Here is a 12,132-nt window from a genome sequence, read left to right as displayed (position 1 = left end):
ATGGTATTACCTAGGTTTTCTTCTAGGGTTTTTATGGTTTTAGGTCTAACATTTAAGTCTCTAATCCATCTTGAATTAATTTTCGTATAAGGAGTAAGGAAAGGATCCAGTTTCAGCTTTCTACTTATGGCTAGCCAATTTTCCCAGCACCATTTATTAAACAGGGAATCCTTTCCCCATTTCTTGTTTTTCTCAAGTTTGTCAAAGATCAGATGGCTGTAGATGTGTGGTATTATTTCTGAGGACTCTGTCCTGTTCCATTGGTGTATATCTCTGTTTTGATACCAGTACCATGCTGTTTTGGTTACTGTAGGCTTGTAGTATAGTTTGAAGTCAGGTAGTGTGATGCCTCCAGCTTTGTTCTTTTGACATAGGATTGTCTTGGCAATGCGGGTGCTTTTTTGGTTCCATATGAACTTTAAAGCAGTTTTTTCCAATTCTGTGAAGAAACTCATTGGTAGCTTGATGGGGATGGCATTGAATCTATAAATTACCTTGGGCAGAATGGCCATTTTCACCATATTGATTCTTCCTATCCATGAGCATGGCATGTTCTTCCATTTCTTTGTGTCCTCTTTTATTTCACTGAGCAGTGGTTTGTAGTTCTCCTTGAAGAGGTCCTTTACATCCCTTGTAAGTTGGATTCCTAGGTATTTGATTCTCTTTGAAGCAATTGTGAATGGAAGTTCATTCATGATTTGGCTCTCTGTCTGTTACTGGTGTATAAGAATGCTTGTGATTTTTGCACATTAATTTTGTATCCTGAGACTTTGCTGAAGTTGCTTATCAGTTTAAGGAGATTTTGGGCTGAGATGATGGGGTTTTCTAAATATACAATCATGTCATCTGCAAACAGGGACAATTTGACTTCTTCTTTTCCTAACTGAATACCCTTTATTTCCTTCTCTTGTCTGATTGCCCTAGCCAGAACTTCCAACACTATGTTGAATAGGAGTGGTGAGAGAGGGGATCCCTGTCTTGTGCCAGTTTTCAAAGGTAATGCTTACAGTTTTTGCCCATTCAGTATGATATTGGCTGTGGGTTTGTCATAAATAGCTCTTATGATTTTGAGATACGTTCCATCAGTACCAAATTTATTGAGAGTTTCTAGCATGAAGGGCTGTTGAATTTTGTCAAAGGCCTTTTCTGCATCTATTGAGATAATCATGTGGTTTTTGTCTTTGGTTCTGTTTATATGCTGGATTACGTTTATTGATTTGCGAATGTTGAACCAGCCTTGCATCCCAGGGATGAAGCCCACTTGATCATGGTGGATAAGCTTTTTGATGTGCTGATGGATTTGGTTTGCCAGTATTTTATTGAGGATTTTTGCTTCGATGTTCATCAGGGATATTGGTCTAAAATTCTCTTTTTTTGTTGTGTCTCTGCCAGGCTTTGGCATCAGGATGATGTTGGCCTCATAAAATGAGTTAGGGAGGATTCCCTCTTTTTCTATTGATTGGAATAGTTTCAGAAGGAATGGTACCAGCTCCTCCTTGTACCTCTGGTAGAATTCAGCTGTGAATCCATCTGGTCCTGGACTTTTTTTGATTGGTAGGCTATTAATTATTGCCTCAATTTCAGAGCCTGCTATTGGTCTATTGAGGGATTCAACTTCTTCCTGGTTTAGTCTTGGGAGAGTGTAAGTGTCCAGGAAATTATCCATTTCTTCTAGATTTTCTAGTTTTTTTGCATAGTGGTGTTTATAGTATTCTCTGATGGTAGTTTGTATTTCTGTGGGGTCAGTGGTGATATCCCCTTTATCATTTTTTATTGCGTCTATTTGATTCTTCTCTCTTTTCTTCTTTATTAGTGTTGCTAGCAGTCTATCAATTTTGTTGATCTTTTCAAAAAACCAACTCCTGGATTCATTGATTTTTTGGAGGGTTTTTTGTGTCTCTATCTCCTTCAGTTCTGCTCTGATCTTTGTTATTTCTTGCCTTCTGCTAGCTTTTGAATGTGTTTGCTCTTGCTTCTCTAGTTCTTTTAATTGTGATGTTAGAGTGTCAATTTTAGATCTTTCCTGCTTTCTCTTGTGGGCATTTAGTGCTATAAATTTCCCTCTACACACTGATTTAAATGTGTCCCAGAGATTCTGGTATGTTGTATCTTTGTTCTCATTGGTTTCAAAGAACATCTTTATTTCTGCCTTCATTTCGTGATGTACCCAGTAGTCATTCAGGAGCAAGTTGTTCAGTTTCCATGTAGTTGAGCAGGTTTGATTTAGTTTCTTAGTCCTGAGTTCTAGTTTGACTGCACTGTGGTCTGAGAGACAGTTTGTTATAATTTCTGTTCTTGTACATTTGCTGAGGAGTGCTTTACTTCCAATTATGGGGTCAATTTTGGAATAAGTGCAATGTGGTGCTGAGAAGAATGTATATTCTGTTGATTTGGGGTGGAGAATTCTGTAGATGTCTATTAGGTCTGCTTGCTGCAGAGATGAGTTCAATTCCTGGATATCCTTGTTAACTTTCTGTCTCGTTGATCTGTCTAATGTTGACAGTAGGGTGTTGAAGTCTCCCATTATTATTGTATGGGAGTCTAAGTCTCTTTGTAAGTCTCTAAGGACTTGCTTTATGAATCTGGGTGCTCCTGTATTGGGTGCATATATATTTAGGATAGTTAGCTCTTCCTGTTGAATTGATCCCTTTACCATTATGTAATGGCCTTCTTTGTCTCTTTTGATCTTTGATGGTTTAAAGTCTGTTTTGTCAGAGACTAGGATTGCAACCCCTGCTTTTTTTATTCTCCATTTGCTTGGTAGATCTTCCTCCATCCCTTTATTTTGAGCCTATGTGTGTCTCTGCATGTGAGATGGGTCTCCTGAATACAGCAAACTGTTAGGTCTTGACTCTTTATCCAGTTTGCCAGTCTGTGTCTTTTAATTGGACCATTTAGTCCATTTACATTTAAGGTTAATATTGTTATGTGTGAACTTGATCCTGTCATTATGATATTAACTGGTTATTTTGCTCGTTAGTTGATGCAGTTTCTTCCTAGCATCGATGGTCTTTACGTTTTGGCATGTTTTTGCAATGGCTGGTACCGGTTGTTCCTTTCCACGTTTAGTGCTTCCTTCAGGATCTCTTGTAAGGCAGGCCTGGTGGTGACAAAATCTCTAAGCATTTGCTTATCTGTAAAGGATTTTATTTCTCCTTCACTTTTGAAACTTAATTTGGCTGGATATGAAATTCTGGGTTGAAAATTCTTTTCTTTAAGAATGTTGAATATTGGCCCCCACTCTCTTCTGGTTTGTAGAGTTTCTGCTGAGAGATCTGCTGTTAGTCTGATGGGCTTCCCTTTGTGGGTAACCCGACCTTTCTCTCTGGCTGCCGTTAACAGTTTTCCCTTCATTTCAACTTTGGTGAATCTGACAATTATGTGTCTTGGAGTTGCTCTTCTCGAGGAGTATCTCTGTGGCATTCTCTGTATTTCCTGAATTTGAATGTTGGCTTGCCTTACTAGGTTGGGGAAGTTCTCCTGGATGATATCCTGAAGTGTGTTTCCCAACCTGGTTCCATTTTTCACCTCACTTTAAGGCACCCCAATCAGACGTAGATTTGGTCTTTTCACATAATCCCATACTTCTTGAAGGCTTTGTTCATTTCTTTTTCCTCTTTTTTCTTTAGACTTCTCTTCTCACTTCATTTCATTCATTTGATCCTCAATTGCTGATACTCTTTCTTCCAGTTGATCGAGTCAGTTACTGAAGCTTGTGCATTTGTCATGTATTTCTTGTGTCATAGTTTTTATCTCTGTCAGTTCGTTTATAGCCTTCTCTGCATTGATTATTCTAGTTATCCATTCTTCCTCTCTTTTTTCAATATTTTTAGTTTCTTTGTGCTGGGTACATAATTCCTCATTTAGTTCTGAGAAGTTTGATGGACTGAAGCCTTCTTCTCTCAACTCATCAAAGTCATTCTCCGTCCAGCTTTGATCCATTGCTGGCAATGAGCTGTATTCCTTTGGAGGGGGAGATGCGCTCTTATTTTTTGAATTTCCAGCTTTTCTGCCCTGCTTTTTCCCCATCTTTGTGGTTTTATCTGCCTTTGGTCTTTGATGATGGTGACGTATTGATGGGGTTTTGGTGTGGGTGTCCTTCCTGTTTGTTAGTTTTCCTTCTAACAGTCAGGACCCTCAGCTGTAGGTCTGTTGGAGATTGCTTGAGGTCTACTCCAGACCTTATTTGCCTGGGTATCAGCAGCAGAGGCTGCAGAAGATAGAATATTGCAGAACAGCAAGTGTACCTGTCTGTATTCTTGCTTTGGAAGCTTCGTCTCAGGGGTGTACCCTGCCGTGCGAGGTGTGGGGTGTTGGTGTGCCCCTAGTGGGGGATGTCTCCCAGTTAGGCTACTCAGGGGTCAGGGACCCACTTGAGCAGGCAGTCTGTCTGTTCTCAGATCTCAACCTCCGTGTTGGGAGATCCACTGCTCTCTTCAAAGCTGTCAGACAGGGTCGTTTGCGTCTGCAGAGGTTTCTGCTGCTTTTTTTTTTTTTTTTGCTTAGCTGTGCCCTGTCCCCAGAGGTGGAGTCTACAGACACAGGCAGGCCTCCTTGAGCTGCTGTGGACTCCACCCAGTTTGAGCTTCCCAGTGGCTTTGTTTACCTACTTAAGCCTCAGCAATGGCGGGCACCCCTCCTCGAGCCTCGCTGCTGCCTTGCCGTTAGATTGCAGACTGCTGTGCTAGCAATGAGGGAGGCTCCGTGGGCGTGGGACCCTCCTGGCCAGGTGTGGGATATAATCTCCTAGTGTGCCATTTGCTAAGACCCTTGGTAAAGCACAGTATTGGGGTGGGAGTTACCCGATTTTCCAGGTGTTGTGTGTCTCAGTTCCCCTGGCTAGGAAAAGGGATTCCCTTCCCCCTTGTGCTTCCCAGGTGAGGCGATGCCTCGCCCTGCTTCAGCTCTCGCTGGTCGGGCTGCAGCAGCTGACCAGCACCGATTGTCTGGCACTCCCTAGTGAGATGAACCCGGTACCTCAGTTGAAAATGCAGAAATCACCCATCTTCTGTGTCGCTCGCGCTGGGAGTTGGAGACTGGAGCTGTTCCTATTCGGCCATCTTGCTCCATGCCCCTCTCCCCGCCGCCCGGAGTCAATTTTGAAGGCAAAGATTTCAGGTGAATGGGCTGTGGAGTCAGACAGAGAGAGGGGTCAAGGGTGAGCCTGGGACTCTGAGCAGCTGCAAAACTAGAATAGCCCATAACTGAGGCAGGAATGGCTCTGGGATTTGTGGGAGCAGGTCTAAGTGTGAGTGCCAGGAGCCCAGCTGAGACCTGGTGATATGATTTGACTCTGTGTCCCCACCCAAATCTCATGTCAAAGTGTAATTCCCAATGTTGGGGGAGGGACCTGGTAGGAGGTGATTTGATTGTGGGGGCAGTTTTCCCTATGCTGTTCTCATGATAGCGAGTTCTCACGAGATCTGATGGTTTAAAAGTGTGTGGCACCTCCCCTGTTGCTCTCTCTCTCCTGCCACCATGTGAAGAAGGTGCTTGCTTCCCTTTCACCTTCCGCCATGATAGTAAATTTCTTGAGGCCTCTCAGTCATGCTTCCTGTTAAGCCTGCTGAACTGTGACTCAATTAAACCTCTTTTCTTGATGAATTACCCAGTCTCAGGTAGTTCTTTATAGCAGTGTGAGGATGGACTAATACACCTGATTATCACAGGTGTCAGATGTCTGGCTTTGCTCAGCCTTTGAGATAACAGCTGTGCCTGCCTCTAGGGACTTTTTGAAGGGTTAATGGAGTTACACACACCTGTATATATGTCTGTGTGTCTGTATATTTGTGAAATTATGTATATATAAAGTTTATTTAAGTATATAAGTAACATTGAAATCTAAAATTATAATGTATAGTATAGAAAAGTTATTGGCCTATAGTCATTTTTAATGATTAAATGAAATTTGCATATGAGATTTATATATAAATGAGTATATATAGTATTTAGAACAGTTGCTAAAATATATTCACTGTTTAATGATTAAATGAGATTTTTACATGTGTGTATATATATTTGCAAGATCTTTTATATGAGTCATGTAAATTAGATTACATGTCATTATTATACACAATTATTAGTATAGTTGTTGGCATATAGTCACTATTTAATGACAATGTGATTTTTGTATATGTGTGTTAGGTATATTAGATTTATACAAATATATGAAATATATATTTAAATAAGATTATATACGTATATACATGAGATTTTATATATAAAATGCTTAGAAGAATTTTGGGCACATTGTCACTCTTTAGTGATCAAATGAACTTTACACCTGTGCATGAGATTATATGTGTATTAGATTTATTTTAAAATCTGAGATTATATAAATAGATATATACATGCATACATATACAAATACACATGTGTGCATATCTTTAGGACAATTGCTAGCATGGTATTGCCACTTAACCAATAGTGACCATGTTAATACTTACGCTGGCAAATGCCATAGGCAGGGCTTAGGGCACTCCAGTCAGTGAACTCAGCACAGGTGTCTTGCTCTGAACACATGCAGGCCTGGGCACAACCGAAGTGAGGCCCAGGAGAAAGCTGGTCGTGATGTGGTAAAGCCCCTCTGGTTTCCCAGAGAAGGATCTGCAAGCAGGGTCTTTGCGGGTAGCCAAGTGGAGCATTGTCCCCCTAGAGAAACTCCCTGATTGAGGGGCCATGGCATGCCCCTTCCTCTTCTGTGGCCCTCTGTGTCCTCATCTGTATGTGGGGCTCCCACTACCTCTCTCAGGATTGGTGAGAAGATTGAATGAGTGTGTGTGAGACTTGGTGTACTTTCCCCCAGGGATTCCATAAAGCAGTCCCATTGGAAGCTCTTGCATTTGGAGATTTCCAGTGATGTTTCTACTTCATCATTCACATCTGTTCCTGAAAACATGGATGTGGTGGCACTGGACCAGGAATGTGCCTAAGCTGGGCATGAAGCCAAGTCCAGAAGTTGGCATCCAAGATCAGATGACGTGACCAGGGCACTCATCTGGAATGCCTGGCCAAGAGCCTGAATCCAGAACCCAGCAGCAGAATGAACAGTAGTAGTCTCAAGAGCCACCATGGGGAGGTTCACGATGAGGGCAGGAGCGGTATCCTGGGCACTTGTATAGGGCAACTGCTGTCTTGCCCAAGGATGAGAACGAGGCTGTCCTTGATACCAGGTGAGTGGGAAACGCCAATGTGTGCATGACCCATGATAATTCCTCCACCAAGATTGTCAGTTGGTAACAAATCTGGGGAGATTTTGCTGAGAGAAGAGGACAAAGAGAGCAAAGGCAAGAATGTTAGAAATTCTTAGGTTTTAGTAGAAAGAGCATAGTTTGAAGCCAGATGACCTTGCATTGAAATCTCTGATTTGGCTTTGATGAATGACATGGTCTTGATTACGGTCACTTTAAGTAATCTGTTTGATGGGCACAATAACACCTACAACAGGTTATTGTAAAACTTACGTGAGCCAAGTGTAGAAAATGCCCGGTAGAAGGGCTGGCTCGTAGTAGGTGACCCATAAGTGTTAATTCCCTGACATTCACCTTCTCCCTTTCCCCTTAAAAGCAATGGAAGTCTGGCTGAAGACTGGGCAGGAGAGTTGGGAGTGAACTTGCAGGCAGAGAGAGTCTCTGAGACTCTGTCACTGGGGACTGACATCCAAGCTGGTGTAATTCAAGAAGTGCCAGGAGACCCCACCCACTCAGGAAATCCCCACCAGCCAGATGGTGACTTGTGGGCTGTAACTTAATAACCTCCTGGATTAAAGGCCTTCACAATGATTGGTGGCTGTATGATGGTTGGGGGAGTCCACAGATTTAGCCACTGTGTGCAGAGAAGCACACATAGATAGAGATCTCAGGGACAAGCTCGGCAAGCCAGGTCGAGAAGGCTGATCCTTGCAGTTTTCCTGCTGTTGTGGAGCATGGAGACCTGGGCTTTGCCAGGACAGATGGCAGGTGCACCCAGTCTCAAGGTGACAGAGGACCCGATGGGCTCCATCCTCACGGCACACTCTGTGTCCCAGCGTGCCACCTGTGCAGCCACCCTTATTTACACTTTCACTTCCAAAAAGAGACACATGAGCTGCTCTCACTACAATTTGGATGGTAACAAGCAGTTACTGGCAAAGAGGAGAAAATTCAGATGTTGTGGGCCAATCTTTGGTGGAAGAGATCTGTGGTCGATAATGTTTTTTCTTAGCTTGCGGTTGTGTCTTGAAGATTATATCTACTCTTGGCCACGTTTCCTGTTTGATTGTGGAGTCTTTTGGTCTCTCTTCTCCTCTGCCCTGTGTCTTGTGTCATTCATCATGTTGTCCTCTAGGTTACAGGCCTGGTGGAGCTGGGAGAGCTTGGCATTTGGAATCAAACAGACCCAGGTTCGAATTCTACCTCCACTACTGTGTGGAGTATTTTGATGCCATAGCCTCTTGGCTTCATATTTCTTGTCTAGGTTTCTGTTGTTATTGTTGTTGTTTTAAGGATTATATGTAATCCCTAAATGTATTTAATAGTATGCAGACATAGTATGAAATAGTGTGCACTTATTTCAGGTTAGTTCCTTATTTATAAGGTATTTTTAATGCCCAATGTCTCTTATCTTTTTACTTTTATTTATTTTTTTGAGACAGAGTCTTGCTCTGTTGCCCAGGCTGGAGTGCAGTGGCATGATCTCAGCTTGCTGCAAGCTCCGCCTCCCGGGTTCATGCCATTCTCCTGCCTCAGCCTCCTGAGTAGCTGGGACTACAGGCACCTGCCACCACGCCTGGCTAATTTTTTTGGTATTTTTAGTAGAGATGGGGTTTTACCGTTTTAGCCAGGATAGTCTCAATCTCCTGACCTTGTGATCCTGCCTCGGTCTCCCAAAGTGCTGGGATTGCAGGTGTGAGACACCGCACCTGGCTTTATTATTATTATTATTATTATTATTATTATATTATACTTAAAGTTCTGGGTACATGTGCAGAACGTGCAGGTTTGTTACATAAGTATACATGTGCCATGCTGGTTTGCTGCACTCATCAACCCATCATCTACATTAGGTATTTCTCCTAATGTTATCCCTTCCCTAGCTCCCCACCCCCGACAGGCTCTGGTGTGTAATGTTCCCCTCCCTGTGTCTGTGTGTTCTCATTGTTCAACTCCCACTTATGAGTGAGAACATGCAGTGTTTGTTTTCTGTTCCTGTGTTAGTTTGCTGAGAATGATGGTTTCCAGCTTCATCCATGTCCCTGCAAAGGACATGAACTCATCCTCTTGTATGGCTGCATAGTATTCCGTGGTGTATATGTGCCATGTTTTCTTTTTTTGAGACAGGGTCTTGCTCTGTTGCCCAGGTTGGAGTGCAGTGGTGTAATCTCAGCTCACTGCAACTTCTGCTTCCAAGTCTCAAGCGATCCTGCCACTTCCGCCTCCTGAGTAACTGTGACTACAGGTGCGTGCCGCCATGGTTGGCTAATTTTAAAAATTTTTTGTAGAGACGAGGTCTCATTGTTTCTTGCAGGCTCTCAGTCTCTTTTAGTGCCTCCATTTGATAGGAGAGAAAACTGAGGCTCAAAGAGATGAAGTGACTTGCCCAGGGACACAGTGGTAAACAGCGGAGCGTCAACTCTATTATTTATATTTCTGTTTGTTTTAAAAGTTTTAATTCTGAATTAATTTCAGATTTACAAAAAAGTTGCAAAAATAATTCCACATACCCTTCACCCAAATCCCCTAAATGTCAACTTCTTGTGTAAGTGTGACCTAATTATAAGAATTAGAAAGTTAACATTCATAACAATATTATAATTTAATTATTCAAATGTTTCCAATTGTCCCATGAATATCCTTTTTCTGGTCCAGAATCCAATCTAGGATCATGCATCACATTTACTTGTCACATCTTTTTATTTGCCTTTAACATGGAACAGTTCCTTCACTTTTCTGAGATGTCCTTGACCTTGACATTTTAAGGAGACTTTAACAGGCCAGTGATATTTTATAGAACGTCCCTCAATTTGGGTTTGTCTGAACTTTCCCGATTATAAAATTCAGGCTATGCACTTTTGGCAAGGACATTACAAATGCGCTGTTATGTCTTTCTTAGTGCATCATATCTGGAGGCACTTGATGTCCATTTGTTCTTTTATTGGTGATGTTAACTTTAGCTTTTGGGTTTAGATTCCAAGGCTTCTACTTTTTCAACTGCACTGTGTTACCAGACACTGATCTCTGTGTACTGGACTCAAGCTGTTGGACTTGATAGTGTCATTAAAGCAATTGAAAATAATATTAAATGATATTGCGACTCAGTATGCTGCTTTTAAACTGTGAGTTTAATTGACGGCGAAACCCAACTCTGATGGTCTGAGTAAAGCCAGAGACGGGAAGAGGGCTCAGCATGTGATGGCAACTCAAGCTATTTTACTTGGGGCTATTTTACTTGAATAGCCATTCAACCTTTGTGTTGCAGGGAAGGGGATTTAGGTGGCAGATGCTTGGGTTAGTGACATGCTGGACCCTGAGGGACTCTGAGTAATCTGAGTCCTCTAGGGTTGGTTTTCTTCAGGGGGCACTAGCAATTCTCTTCTGAGAGAGCGTAGCATCCTCTTCACCAGCTGGAAGATCAGGGATGGCAATGGTGGTCAGAATGGATGAGTTCAGCAGAGTTTCACTGGGGCTTGGGGCAGGGATCAGCTTCTTCCTTGGGCCTGTGGGGCAAGAACTTAGACATGAGGGGTTTCTGGTCCCTTTGTGATGTTTCTGTTGTAATTTATCAGTGACTGTCGTCTTTGTCTCTACCAGGATTCTGGGGCTGGGCATCAATTGTCAGAATTATTTGTCATAATTAACTGTCAGAATTATTTTTTCAGGTCTGAAGATCTGTTAGCTGGCTCAGAAAGCAATTAATCCTATGTTTACTTGTTTTCTAACTAATGTATGTTACTTTTTAGAGCAGTTTTAAGTTTACAGAAAAATTGGGCAGATAGCACAGAGTTCTCATATACCCTCTTCCCCAAACCCCATACACTTTTCTCTATTATTAACATCTTGCATTAGTGTGGTGTATTTGCAACAACTGATGAAACAGTATTGGTTCATTAATATTACTAACGAAAGGCCATAGTTTACATGTTGGTTCACTCTGTGTTGTACGGTCTGTGGTTTTGACAAAGGTATAATGTCATGTATCCATCATTACAGTATTATACAGAATAGTTTCACTGCCCTGAAAATGTCTCCCATGCTCTAGCCATTCATCCTTACCTCTCTCCTCTGAAACTCCTGGCAACTAATTTTTTTTCTATTTCTATAGTTTTGCCTTTTCCAGCATTTCATATAGTTGAAATCAAAGAGTATGTAGCTTTTTCGGATTGGCCTATTTCACTGAGCAATAGGCATTTAAGTTTTTCCATGTCTTCTTTGTGACTTAATGATTTCTTTTTATTGTTGAATAATATTCTATTGTATGGGAGGCCAGTTGTGGTGGTACATGCCTGCAGTCCCAGCTACTCAGGAGGCTGAGGCAGGAGGATTGCTTGAGTCCAGGAGTTGAAGGATGCAGGGAGCTATGATCGCACCACTACACTCCACCCTGGGTGACAGAGTGAGGCCCTGTTGTAGAAAAAAAAAAAAAAAAAGAAACTCTATCATATTGATTACCATAATTTTTTATCCATTCACTTATTGGAGGATATGTTGATTGCTTCCAAGTTTCAATAATCATGAACAAAGCTGCGCATAAACATTCATGTGCAACTTTTTGCATGAATGTAAGTTTTCAACTCATTTGCTTAAATACCTTGGAGTACAACTATTGGATACTATGGCAGAACTATGTCTAGCTTTAGCTTTGTAAGACTGTTAAATTATCTTCCAAAGTAGCTGTACCATTTTACGTTCCCACCAGCAATGAATGAGAATTCTTGTTGCTCCACATCCACATCAGCATTTGGTCTTGTCAGTGTTTTGGATTATCATCATGGAGGCCATTTTTAAATTTTTATTACCATAGGGGAAGCTCTCTCCCCCTTCCCATGTTCCTACTTCTGCTCTTAGTGTAGGAACCCCCACCAATAACTCAGAAGTGCTTGCAAGACAACTTGTACTTCTCTCTACTCCTTGTTCAAGTTTCTCCATGGGAGATGGG

The sequence above is a fragment of the Macaca fascicularis genome, chromosome 20 (assembly GCF_037993035.2).
Source record: "Macaca fascicularis isolate 582-1 chromosome 20, T2T-MFA8v1.1".
Taxonomy (NCBI): Eukaryota; Metazoa; Chordata; class Mammalia; order Primates; family Cercopithecidae; genus Macaca; species Macaca fascicularis.
The sequence above is the reverse complement of the archived record's forward strand: the minus strand, read 5'-3'. Positions refer to the sequence as shown.